The sequence below is a fragment of the Corvus moneduloides genome, chromosome 17, assembly GCF_009650955.1.
Source record: "Corvus moneduloides isolate bCorMon1 chromosome 17, bCorMon1.pri, whole genome shotgun sequence".
NCBI lineage: Eukaryota > Metazoa > Chordata > Aves > Passeriformes > Corvidae > Corvus > Corvus moneduloides.
In genome coordinates, this window is record NC_045492.1 from 14,251,814 (window position 1) to 14,264,960 (window position 13,147).

Genomic DNA, 13,147 nt, shown 5'->3' on the forward strand with positions numbered 1-13,147 from the left:
CAAGGAGCGGTAGCTGCCCGCAGAAGCAAGAAGGAGGTCAGTAGTGGGTGCAGCAGGAAGGACTCGGAGCAGGCTGTTGGTCAACAGAGAATCAAAGAGAGCGAATTACCTCTCCTCAGTACCAGCACACCTATGGAAGGGTGAGATGGGGAAAGGCAGGAGGCAATAAGAAAAAGAAAGGTAATGATGATGATTAGCGTTGTATGACTGAGGGCTGTAAGAGGAGGGAATCTTTAAAGGGATGGTGAAGACACGGTGTGGGGTAAGGGCAGAGGAGGAGGGAGCAATGGATGAGGAAGGTGGGAAAGGAGGGGTCTGGGCACAGCAGAAAAGGTCTGAGCAGAAGGGGTAAGAGTTGGGGAGCAGAGGAACGGGGGAATAACCGGGGGTGCAGCGACGGGAGTCCTGCGAGCGCTGCCGGTCTGTCGTTGCCCTGCGGCGCTGTGGGACCCGCAGCGGAGCAGCTGGAGCGAGCGAGAGGGCGCCTGGGATGCTCCTGATTAATAGCAGAGGGTCCGGGCCGTGACCGCCGGCTCGGCATGTGCTGGAGCCGCGCGGAGCGTTCCCAGCCCCCCTGCCAGGACCAGGGGGGTCGGGGGAGGGAGCGCCGGAGAGGAGGAGGGAGGGAAGGAGGGAGGGCGAGAGGAAGGGAAGCAGCGAGCGGGACGGAGCCCTCGGCATCCAGCGGCAAACAAGCGCTCCGGAGCCGCGGCTTCCTGGAAGCGGAGCCCAGCTGGGCGGCAGGCAGCGGCGATAAGCGGCGGCTATCGGGGCCCTCCCGGCCGCCCGGACCCGCCGCCACCGCCGCCACGGCAGCGGAGCCGAGCCGCGCCGGGGAGCGCAGGTAGGGCACACCTGGGCACGGAGCAGCGCCCAGAGGGGCTCGGGGGGCTCGGGGCACCGCACCCGCACCGGCACCGCACCCGCACCGGCACCGGCACCGCACCCGCACCCGCACCCGCACCCGCACCCGCACCCGCACCCGCACCGGCACCGCACCCGCACCCGCACCCGCGCCGGCACCGCACCGGCACCGGCACCGCACCCGCACCCGCACCCGCACCCGCACCCGCACCCGCACCGGCACCGCACCCGCACCGGCACCGCACCCGCACCCGCACCCGCACCCGCACCCGCACCCGCACCCGCACCGGCACCGCACCGGCACCGCCCGGCACCGGCACCGCACCCGCACCGGCAGGTGAGGGCTGCGGCACCGACAGGGCACCGTCACCTGTCGGGGATCCATACGGACACCGACGGCGGGACTCGGTCAGCCCTGGGGCAGGCGGGCATCTGTAAGTGGGCAAGCTTCAGAGGATGCCAACATTCCTGCAGAGGCTGCAGCCGCGCAGAGAGGCTCGGTAGCTTTTGGGCCGGGGTAAGGGCATTCCCGGCAGGGAACACCCCGGAACCCCCCGGCAGGGGAGCACCTGGCTGCAGCAGGTGGGACAGTAAGAGGAGCAGGACGAGGTCTATGCCATCCCCTAGGGTTTGCCTTTTGGAGGTGTCGCTGTATGGGCTGGCTATATTTTAGTTAACTCTTTTTGTCTGTGCAAAGATTACATTTTATTTGCTTTTTTTTTCATTGCTTATTCGTATAAATACAAGTTGAGGTTTTGGGTCACAGCCCAGTTACATTTTGATCGAGAGTTTAATTTCCCCTTTTAAAAAGTGCTTTAAATAAGTTGGGCCATATGGAAGTAGAGTTGTTCATCAACCAAAGAAACTCGAAGGAATTGGAAAAATAAGGTTACATATTTCTGGAGCCATTTCTCGAGTATAGAACCAGCACCAGTACTCAAACTCCTGATTCAGTCATTTCCTTTGTTGGGATCAAGACTTCATCCATCCATACCTGTGTTTTCACAGCTGCAAAATGGGAGCTACACCTATTGATGAGGTGCTTTACATATCTTTTTTTTGAAAGCCCTTAATTAAAAGCAAGAAAAGCAGAGGAAGATCATTTGCAAGGGTAGTAAACAGAGCAAAATGTGTCTGAGGGAATATTGCATGTTGAATAGAGAGGCACATGTGAGAGACATGCAGTGGCTAAAGGAGTGGGCAGTGAGAAACTCCTCTGTTGTGTTCCTGTGTCGTGCAGTTCATCCCTTCCCTTGTGCTGCTCTGAATTCTGTGCAGTGAATGACAAAAGCACCACGCGTAGCAGTGCAGGAAAAGCTGCACAAAACCTGCCAAAATGGGCTGGAGCTGTTGTGGAGTGGCAGGCCCAGCCTCTTTATGCCCCAGGTCTGGAGAGAAACGTGTGAGATAGAACACGTGTGAGCTGGTAGTGAACAATTAACTTGGCAACGTTCTCCTTCAGTTAGAGTCTGGATACCCTCTGGAGGAATGAAAGCGCTTCCCGGAGATGGCAGGTCCTGCATGCTGATCCCGTGCTCCATTCTGGAGTCAGTCAGGAGCTGCAGGGGAGCAGTGGCGTTCTGTTCACAGCACGGAGCCAAGAGCGTGGAGACAGAGGCCAAAGAGGGAGTTATGTAATGGATTCCCTAAGGGACACTGTAAGGATGGGATGGTTTCCTTCTGTCAAGACAAAGAGCAGCTGTACAGTTGCTCTACAATGTTCTCCCTAGCCCTGGGTTCCTTAGGAGCAATATAGGCAGGGAGTTGGGATCCTGTAACAGCACATCCACCAATGTCACTTTATTCCCTTCCACAGCTAATTCCTTCAGAAATACTCCTTTGGCATATCCTCATAAAGAGTCTGAGAAGTGGAATAGAGCCACTCTGGCTAGAAAGGGAAACCAGACTCCATCTGTGGGGAGGGGAAAGTTGTCATCCTCATGTGTCTCTTTCTCAGGGGTCTGAGGAGTGACAATGTGGGGTTACAAAGCACCAGGACAAAACAGAGGTCCTGGGTGTAGAAAGTTATCCAGGATAAAGCAAGGGAGGGGGAACTTTCTCAGAAGGGTTATTAATTTGTTCCATTTGGATGAAATAAATAGAAAGACTGGAAGTGAAGGAGATAATTTGTGTAAAATAGTAGGTTTAATATTATTTCAATCTGCACACTTGATCTTAGCCAAAAGGCTGAGAAAGAGGGAGCAGACAGAGTTGAGTTATCCAGACTGTGTTGGCCAGAACTGGATTTTGGAAGGTGATTGGCTGGTGACAATCCAAAATTATGGACATCAAGTCATGCAAAGGACATCAGCCAGCCTTTAATGGCTACAGGTGCTCAGGGCCCTGGCTTTAATTCCCATCCTCAGATGCTGCCTCCGGAAGCACAAAAGGGACATACATATTTATGAAATACCAGGTTTTATCCTCTTTTTTTCAACTTTTCCATTTCTGCTGCCAGTTTATTCTCCCTGAGGACAGACTGCTTTAAACCAGTATGTCTTCAAAGATAGAATGCCTGAAAACTATCTTTTTTTTTCAATTCAACTTTTTTGGGCAAAAACTTGGTTTTCAGACAGACAAGGAATTTAATCATCAGTAATTTAGAAGATCAAAACACTAAGATGATCTTGTCATTAATACAGAAATGCCCTAAGTGTAGTTAGCAAACATATTTATATGTAACTGCTCTAGATGTGAATTTAGCTGTTTCCAATTAAATTATAAAAACTACTTTATGGAGAACATATGCAATTATTATTGGGACAATAACTCTGTCAGTGATATTTTATTGCTCATCAGATACGTTCTTTCCATGAATCCATCCCTGATCTGCTTGATGAAGTAGCAAAAATCTACTTCCATTATTTCCATAACATAAAATCTGTTGGTACTCAAGAGCTTGAAGAGCCCAGGGATGAATGTTTTGGGAAGAACTTCCCCATGGAAAGGGTGCTCAGGCCTTGGCAGGCTGTCCAAGGAGGTTTGGAGTGCCCATCCCTGGAGGTGCCCAAGGAAGGGCTGGAGGTGGCACTCAGTGCTCTGGGCTGGGGACAAGGTGGGCATTGGGCACAGCTGGGACTCCCTGGGCTGGGAGGGCTTTTCCAACTTTAAGGATTCTGGGATTCTGGGAGGGGTAACTCATCCTGGGGCAGCTTTGGCCTCCTGACCTATCTCACGTGTAAAATGGTGACAAGCCAGCAATGCCTGTGCAGTGCTGGGAGATGAGAAATCAGCATCAATCTTGCTCCATTACATAGGGAGAGTTATGTTTATGATTAGGGAATGAACCTTGTTCCTCTTAGCTGAATAATTTATTTATTTCACGCAGTAGGAACAGCAGTAGCAAAGCACTCATCATTTTATATTCAAAAACCCCTGGCTTCTAGACTGTGTTTACCATGAGAGTTTTCTCTAGCCATTGCTGAAATGTTTTAAAACTTGCCATTTTAAGCTATGCATAAATATGCATAGCTGATGTTCTGTGTGCCTGGGAAGGCAGAAAGGGTGACCTGATTACGTGTGTTCACAGATCTCTGTCTGCTTCACATTCTTGCAGACAGAACAACAACATAACTTTCTTCTTTCAGGATAGTTAATGTTCTGGCCCGGAATTACAGCGCCAGATGTGTTGCCACAGAAACAATTTAAAGGGAGAAGGAATTGTGAGCAAATTGGCTTTCTTGTGGAAAATGTTTGAGAGCTTCTCCTTGGTTTCCCTGTTTCTATCTATGTGTGTGCACAGCAGAGAATAAGGGGACAACTTTGCTTTTGTTTCATACATCTGCTAGTGGTTTAAAATTCTCTGTTCAGGGTTGAAAATTGAAAAATATTCTATTATGGGCATGACTTACGTACCTCAGAGACATTTTTTATTAAATCCTGATTCATTTTTAGAAACCTTTTTCCTTTGAAAATGTGCAGTGTGCTAGCTGATTTACTTACCTCCACTTGCAACATGCCTTGCAAAATATTTCCAGTCACAGTTGTTTCTGTGAAATTAAGAAAACATTTGACTTTATAAAGTTATCCCAGATTTTGATGCTGAGAATTAGGATCACATTCTCCTTACTACAGTTGACATGCTGATGAAAAGAGGGAATGTTTACAGGAAACATTTTGATTTAATCTTGCCTAGGAAGCCTTAAAGTAGCCAAAGCCCTTGATTTTAGCTAGCATTTCTTTTTCTCAAAACAGTGGATACTTTATTCAACATACTTTTTTGTCAACTATTACGAAAATATTTGTCTGAACAAAATGCATTGTGAATTACCTTAATATGTCCTTCTTGCGTTTTTGACCACAGCACAGCATCTTTATCCTACAGTTTTGCATTCTGTTTGGGGAGAGTAATGAGAGAAACATCCAGGAAGGTCCCAGCTCTGGCAAAATTTTAAAAAGGCCACAATCCACACATAAAGAGCTTTGTTTCCACAGTTCTTTGTCCTTCATGCATTTGGGAGGTCTTTGTCCCTGCACATTTTGAAATACTGCTGGCTGTGGAACTGAAAGAGCCATAACTGGCTTATCTTAGCAAAAGCTAAGGTGACGTTTGGGGGTCTTTGGAGTGATGGAAAGACCTTGCCATATGCACTTGCATGCACGCTGCTACCATGGTTTGGGAGGGAATGGACACAGAGTTATCCGAGGAACCTCCTGTCCTTATTTGTGTGTTTAGTATTTCCCTCTGTGAGATTTATGATTATTAAATCTTTTTTCTTATAGCCAGAGTTTCAAATGCCCCTGGGTTTGGAAATACACAATTTACTCCCTTTTTTACTCATTTTTGTACAAATCTGGGATCTTTTCCTTTGACGAAAACTGTTTATAACAGAAATATATTCAGGTATCCCCGAGTTAGGAGCAGTTGCTTATGCTTTTGAAAACAGTTTTCCCTTATTTCAAGTGTCCTGCCGGAGTTCTGGTTTGAAATCTCTGGGCTCTGGAGCTAGGCTGCATGCCATGTCCCACATCGGAGTTCTGGCAGCCTCACAGGCATCTGCATCACCCAACAAGATCTGCCAGGCCGATAAGAAACTCATTTCTCTCTTGCATTCCTTCTTCAGGCACAACTCCAGCCCTGGGTGTGGAAGGAATGCAGAGCTGGGCCTAGAGCTTGTGTCTCCTCAGGTTAGAAATGAACTTCCAGTGTGAAATGTGGCTCTGAATCTGCATCCCTGCCTCGCTGGGAGACCACAGGTATTTGCATCCAGGTTTCTGGTTTGGGAGCTCTCTGGGGTGGAATCAGCCCTTATGTTTACAAGCTGATCCAAAGGTGCCCTTAATTAGTTCACATCTCTCCTGTTTGATCCCATGAGAAGGTAGCTTGGTGTTTCCTTAGGCAGTAGAGCTTTCCCAGACAGACATTGTAAACTAGAAATATAGGTACTTGTAATTTTCTTAAAAACCTCCTTTGGGCCTGAAATGTCTTGTGCTTGGTTTCAATCCAGTATTGACTAAGACTGGAAAGTGTGAATAATGTCAGTTCAGCTGTATTTGAGTGAATCAAATGAATTTTAAAACTATGTACTTTCCACTTATATTTTTCCATAATTCTCTGCACTTACATAACCTCTGTTTTATTATTGAAATTGCTACAGACTTGAAGAGGGAAATATCATTTCCCAATACTGGGCCTGAACAGATAAACAGGGAGGCAATTCCAAGGCCTCAGTGTGCTTTAAAATCTGAATGTTTGCTGCTTTGATGTTGGCATGAATGGGTTTGTACTTCTACTAGTGCAGAAGAAACACCACCTCAATAACCTTCAGTTTCCCTGTGCACTGAATTTCTGAAATGTTTCCATTATGTAATTGAAATTTTACAAAAAGAGTTTAGAAAATTCCTCCAGATTATAAGGAAGGATTTTGTTTGATGAGATCTGTAAAGTTAAAATAGTAGGCTGGGGCTTTCTAAAAGAACTGGCACCTGTGGATATTCCAAATGCAGCTGTTTGAGCAGCCACTGCAATCCAGTGCATGGACATGGCTGAGAACTGATCTATACAGAAAGTTCATTGGCTTTTCTACAGTTTGGAAGATAACTGGTTTGTAGGAAATTAGTGACCTGGTTTTTTACAATGGGAGGCAAAAGAAGAGCAGTTGCATTGGATGGATCACGTGTGAAAATGCCTCGCCCTGAGTCCATCAGTAACACAGTGTGGTGTAAGTTGGTTGCATGGATCCCTGTAACTGCACATCTCTTTGTGCTGTCAGCACAGCCCCAATGCCCGGACTGTGTGGAAATCTGTCACTGTGCATTGTCTGAAACGGAGCCCCAGACGCTGAGCTGGAAGGTGATGCCCCCTCTGAAGAGCCCTGGCATACAGAAATACTCCTTCAGTTAGGCACAAGAGCCAGAGACAATAGAGCTGTCCTTTGTGTAACTCTGCTGAGGTCACTGCAGCTCGTCCCTAATTCCACTGAGGCCGACTTGTGCCTCTCCCTTTTTCTGAAGGGTTCACATGCCAATGTGTTGTGCAACAACGTAATTTGTTAACAAATAAAGAAGAATTTAAATAACCTTAGAAAATCAGTGCGGGCATCCCAGCTGCCTGCAAACAAACAGCAGAAGTGCAAAACATTTAAGTAGCAATGCAAAGTATCTCAAAATTGCTTGAGCTTGGGTTCTTCAAGAACAAAAGCACAACTGTAAGGAGAACATGCTCTGCAGGAGAAGGCTTTGGGTGAGAACATACACTGCATCTTCTGGTAAGGTCTCCAGTTCAGACATAATTTCTGTGCTGTTTTCTCCAGAGCTGTAGTAACACATGATGAATCTTTTCCCCATGTGTGTATGTATGAATTTGACTATGTTTAGTTTCATTTAAAGCAATAAGCGAGGATCCTTTGACCTGTAATTGTCAAATTTTGTTTACAATGCAGTAAAACTGCATCTTCTTGTAAAATAGCTCTCGTGAGTAAGCCAAGTTATATGGAGCAAAACTCCACTTTTCTGTTAGAACATTGAAGCACTGCCTGCCCTTGCTGCTGTAATTGTGTCAGAGTCTGGCTTTCATCCTGGATCTGTATTAGTGTATTGCTGGAATCACTTGTCAATATGTTTTGTATCTGAATGGCCATTTCTGAATTTTGAAGATCACCCAAGGGTGACTTTCTGCCAAGAAGGTCTCTGGTCTGTGCATTCGCCGTGGCAGTTCTGCAGAGGATCACCAGTGGGAGTTCAGAAGATCTCTGGTCCATAGATGCTGAGTAAACCAGTCCAAAGTCTAAGAAAAACTCCTTGTGATGCTGAAAAATAGGAAACACTAAGCAGATGTGTTAGCTGCAGTAAAAGCTTTGGGTCCTCAGGGAACAAACAGTTGGGTTCACAGACTTTGAAGAAGTCTGAGACAGAGAGCTGATTGACTTTTTTTTGTGCACAAAGCTGAAATGCATTTTCATGAGTGACTCTTGCCATGTTTATTGATGGTATTCATAACATTTCAAGGGACCTTAAATTCCATTAGCTTTTGGCTTAAATGTTGAAGTGGTTTGATCTCGACTGATCCTGCTGAACAACTTTTGCTTAGCACTTCCAGTTGTGTCTGCCTTTTTTTTTCCAGTGAGTAGCTCTTGTGTGCTTGGGCTGGGTGTTCCGGGGTGCCTGACATTTCCAGGAATTTGTTATCTCTGGCAGAGGCCTCGTTACTGTCAGTCATTGATAAGTGGGAAAGTAAACATGTTGCTGATGAGACAGTGCACCTTCAATGGCTGAGCACTAGTCTGACTTCATTGCACACAGTGGTCCTCCAGAGAAAAAGTCTTCTACCACTCATTAATTTAAAAAATTTTCTTGACTGTATGATTTTGGCTATAACTTACCTACTTCTTGCTCCCTTCTAATGTAGAGTTTTTTTCTTGTTTACAAAGTCACATTGGAGCCATCACTTTCTAGTCTTGCTAGAAACGCTTCTGAAATGTCTGGCAACTATTTAACTTTTAATGAATACGAAAAGGGAGTTTTCACATGACCAAACAGATTCTTTCTATTTGCAGACTGTGAAAGACTTGAATTAAATAGCAATAACAAAAACACAGGGCTGCAGAAAGGGAGTTGGTAGAGGCCAAGGCAGATCTCAGTCAGTTATTCTGATGGATGGCACAACCACTCTCCTTTGGAGATGTGCTCTCAGAACTGGTTTTGTGAGCCCTCCCTACCAGACTTGCAGGAAAGCAACTGCTTTAGAGAAACCACTTGAAACAGTCCTTGCTAGGATGTCTTCTTTAGGCCAGAAGAGATTTAAGGGGCACTCCAGGAAGTAGCAATCACTGTAGGTTTTGTAGTGTTTCCGGGGCAAATGATGCCCAGAAGTCAGTACACAAGTTTGCCTCCTCAGATTTTATAATTTTATAATACAGAGAGTACTGCTGTAATTCTGTTTAGGCTTGAAACAATCCAAAGCTGTCTTCTAGGCAGGGCCAGACTGACAAAACTTGAATATCTGGTTTAAAAGCAAATGTAGTCCAGTTTAGACTGCATTTTCCTCAACTGCTCACTGCACCATTTGTATCCTAATGCACATTAGTCTTTCAGCTGTTTCCAAGCTATCTCCTTTTGAATGTTTAATATCTAAGAACCAATTAGTTCCATTTTGTTTTCTTTGGATAGTTTGCAATTAAACATTCTTTCAAGTGGGCTTTATTTAGCTAATTCCATCACAAAAATAAGCTCCAAGGGAATGAAGAGAAGTTCAAGCCAGCCAATGTTTATTTTTATTATTAATAATTTATATTATGGGAGTCCCCGGGGGAACCAGGGCCCCACTAAACCCAGTTTCCCCTGCATGTAATGACTGTGTCTCACAAGACTTTATTCAGCAGAAGATTCCTTTTGGCTGCTGTGGCACAGTGTGGGGGACCTGCTGCAGGGAAAGGACTGATGAAGAGCACATAAAGACAAATCAAGAATCATTATTTTAGAGAAGCTTAAGCTAGGCACCAGAGGGAGAATCTGAGGCATCTTTTCTAAAAAAGAAAAAAAAGGCCATGCTTATGTATTTTTCCAGTTTGAGTGCCAAATCATGACCTTGAAGGTCTTGTTCATCATCTCTGAAATGATGGTAATGCTCCCAGTGACTCTGATGGAAGCAAGACTGGGCAGAGAAGTGATGGTCCTAAAAATCTTATCTCTTTCTGAACTAGCAGCAGAGGACACTTTATATTTTAAAAACACACTGATGGGCAAAGCTGGTTTAAAAAATGTTCTTGTTTGGTCAGATTTCTATCAGAAGTTATGGTTTTCACAGCGTCTGGTCCTCAGTAATTGGTCTGCTTTTTGTTTTACAGAAGTCTTGAGAGAAGTAATTTAGGGTCCCTTGCCAAATTCGAAGGTGACACAGAGCCAGCCCCTGGCTTTCTGTAAATGGGTTGAACAGAGTTAGAGCAGCTCCCATCACCTGAGGGATCCTGCTCTCTGTGGTCCCTGTGTGAGTTAAGGGGTAGCAGTGACGTTGGGATGAGCAGGGCTGTGGGGTTCAAGTGCCTACAAACAAGTGCAGCACAGCAAATTTTCCTGCTGGAGGAATTACCATCCTCCTCCCTTTCCTTTCTGTGGAAGCTTTGCAGCACTCTTTCCATAATTCCAGAGGCAAGATCTAGACAGGAGTTTTCCTGACCATATTCCTGTCCTCATTAGTTCAGTTTAAAGGGGGTGAGACATCTGGTTCCAAGTACAGGTGTGTGGTTAGGATGGAGGGCTTTTTCTCTCCACAGAAAAATCACTAAATCTGGCCATTTAAGACAGATTTTATAGGAGCTAGAGCTGGGCTGTGCAAAGTTCACCTCATTAAAAACAAGCCCAAACCAAATAAAAGCAGAGAATAAGAGCATAAAAAATGTGGGCCATGAATGTCAGAGCATGTGTATTAGGAACTGGTAAGAAGTGAAGGGAAAAGTACAGATATACCCACATAGATTCAAAGGTCTTGTTTTTTTTCCACGAGTAAATATTTGGCTTTAAAGCATAAACCTTTTTTCGCTTCTATTTCTCTCTTCTATGAAATTCTATATACTTTTCCTCTTTTTCCAGTGTTCATTGGGATACTGATCCTAACTTAGCAACTTCATTATTTCTGTGGCACAAGGTTATCTTGGTAACATTTATGGGAATAAACCATGGTTGCCATAGCAAGCGGGCTGGATAGATCAGTTCTTAGTAAGGGACAATTTTCCTGGTCAGACAGGTAAGTGGCACAGTTTGTCCCACTTCAGAAGCACCAGGATATTGTGATTCACAGAACTCAGTTTTTGAAGATAACAAATTACATCCCATATGCTGTTGGACATCAGATTTCCCTCTTGCTGGAATTTTGTCATCTGATTTGGTTAATATACCCTTCTCAGTGTAATAATCAAAGCATTTGCCTGTCCATCATGGTGGCTGCTATTGAAACTTAGCCTTGGGACTTTCCACAACCCTAAGGCTGAGATAAAGGACCTTTCTTATGTCATAATTAACCTGGAGCTGGGCTCCTGCATGACAAGGCTGGCTGGAGACCTGATCACACTTGATAAGTCTGTTCGTAACACACATTCAGGCATAGGTTGGGGAAAACACGGAGAATGAGGTCTGTATTACAGAGGAAGGATCCTTGGGGTTCATAATTAATAAGCAGGAATCTCTCAAGGCCAGAACTGGCGTGATTCAGTGCCAGGCGAATTTTCTCTTGTCCCAAATGGAGGAGCCTGCTCCTCACTTGTAAGCTGCTGTCCCTCACCTGCTCCTCCTCGGCAGGAGGCTGGGCTGCGGTGCCCTTCCAGCGGGGCTGGCTGCGCTCTCCCGCTCCGCCAGCGCTGGAAAAGCTGCGGGTCGGGCCAGCCTGTGCAGCCTGGCGCACTCCTGAACGCCCGACCCAGCCTTGCAAGTCTGTCAGCAAGCTGGAAATTGAAAGCAGAGGAGCACAGCAAGGCCTGTGCTCGTAAATCAGCTGGTAATGGGTGAATCGTCCTGTGCCTCCCCCAGGAGGAAAGGCAGAGTCCGTGGAGGAGCCCCCAGCACCTCGGAGAGCTGGCACGGGAGCCAAGGGCTGTGCCACGGGCTGCCAGAGGATGGAAACCAGGCCTTGGTTATGGGCAATCGCTGCGGCTTTTCTTAGTCCAGCGTTGCCAAAACACCCCAGTGGGATTTACAGCCAGCTGTGATTCCCAGTAACACATTTCCACGAGGGCAGGGGCACAGTCCATGGGGTGATCCATGCTGAGCTCCCCGGGGCTCGCTGGCAGCTGCTGCTGGGAGGCACGAAGTGGCCACGACATCATGTCTTGGAAAATAATTTCCAGGCCATTAACTAGGTCAGGCCAACTTCTGCTGCCGGATTCTGCTGGGAATCTGGAATAAATGGCTGATTAATTTCCTCTGGATGTGCACACTGTCACTGAGAACAGAACTTGGAGCTGCATGCTGAGATGGAAAGTGATTGGAAATACAGGAACACTTGGGGTGCAGGCTTGAAAAGCAGCTCATCCTGGACTTGAAATCTGAGTCCTGTTTTCAAAGAACCCCCTAGAAATGGGGCCATCAGACCTGACCTCCAGCACAGGACAAGCTGTCTGAGAGCACTGCCTGTGATATTTAAATTTATTGCTGCCTAGGAAGCCTGGACCCCAGAATGCCATTTCCAGAGGCTGGCATGAAGCTATGGGAGGGCCTAATGAGTAAAGCAATAACTTGGATCAAAGCTGTTTATCTGATTTTCTTTTAATGGCTTGAGTATGGCTAGGAGGAAAGTATGCAGTATTTAAATATATATTCAAGAGTTAAATCTGCATAGATAAAATTTGCAAAAGTACCAAAACTAGTTACACACTGAATTCCTGCCTTTCTAAATAACGCAAGCTCTGAATATAATTCTTATTAAAAATCAATTGAAGTAGCTCCTAAGAGCCTAAAGTACCTATGAGAACGGGATTATATTCCTGAATCACTTGAAATTTTCAAAATACGACGTGACAGATGTAAATTTGGTGCAAAGTAAAGGGCCCATCTCATAATCTGAGTTAAACAGGCTTGGGTCAAGAAGTTCTGTGGAACACGTGCAGCTATACAGGGGAGCAAAAACTTCCATCTGCAGCAAAACTGTGATGTAATTACTCATATTGCTCAATCTTAACCCAGCAGAAATGCCTGATGAATGGGTGGAAGCTATTTGTGTCCCTTCTCTCCCTTTTCACAAATCTGTTTGACCAGATAAAAACTCAATATCAAGCACACATTTCCCATGTCTGTATGTCCCATGTCAGTGGCTCTCCCCTGTCTGTGGTGGGCAGCTGGAGCTCCCATGTGCTGG

General features: G+C 45.9%; 1 protein-coding gene across 4 annotated transcripts in view; it reads left to right on the forward strand.

Moving 5' to 3' along the window:
* Positions 1–656: 656 nt before the first annotated feature.
* Positions 657–13,147, forward strand: part of RIPOR3 (RIPOR family member 3) — a 42,228-nt gene continuing 29,737 nt past the window's right edge. The window contains exons 1-2 of one of the 4 annotated variants that reach the window (XM_032126764.1): positions 657–844; positions 5,928–6,060. The gene's annotated coding sequence lies outside the window, so the exon portion shown is untranslated. Of the gene's footprint in view, positions 845–1,203; positions 1,299–5,927; positions 6,061–7,436; positions 7,572–13,147 lie in introns of those variants that run through there. The other 3 variants (XM_032126765.1, XM_032126766.1, XM_032126767.1) reach the window with 3 other exon arrangements.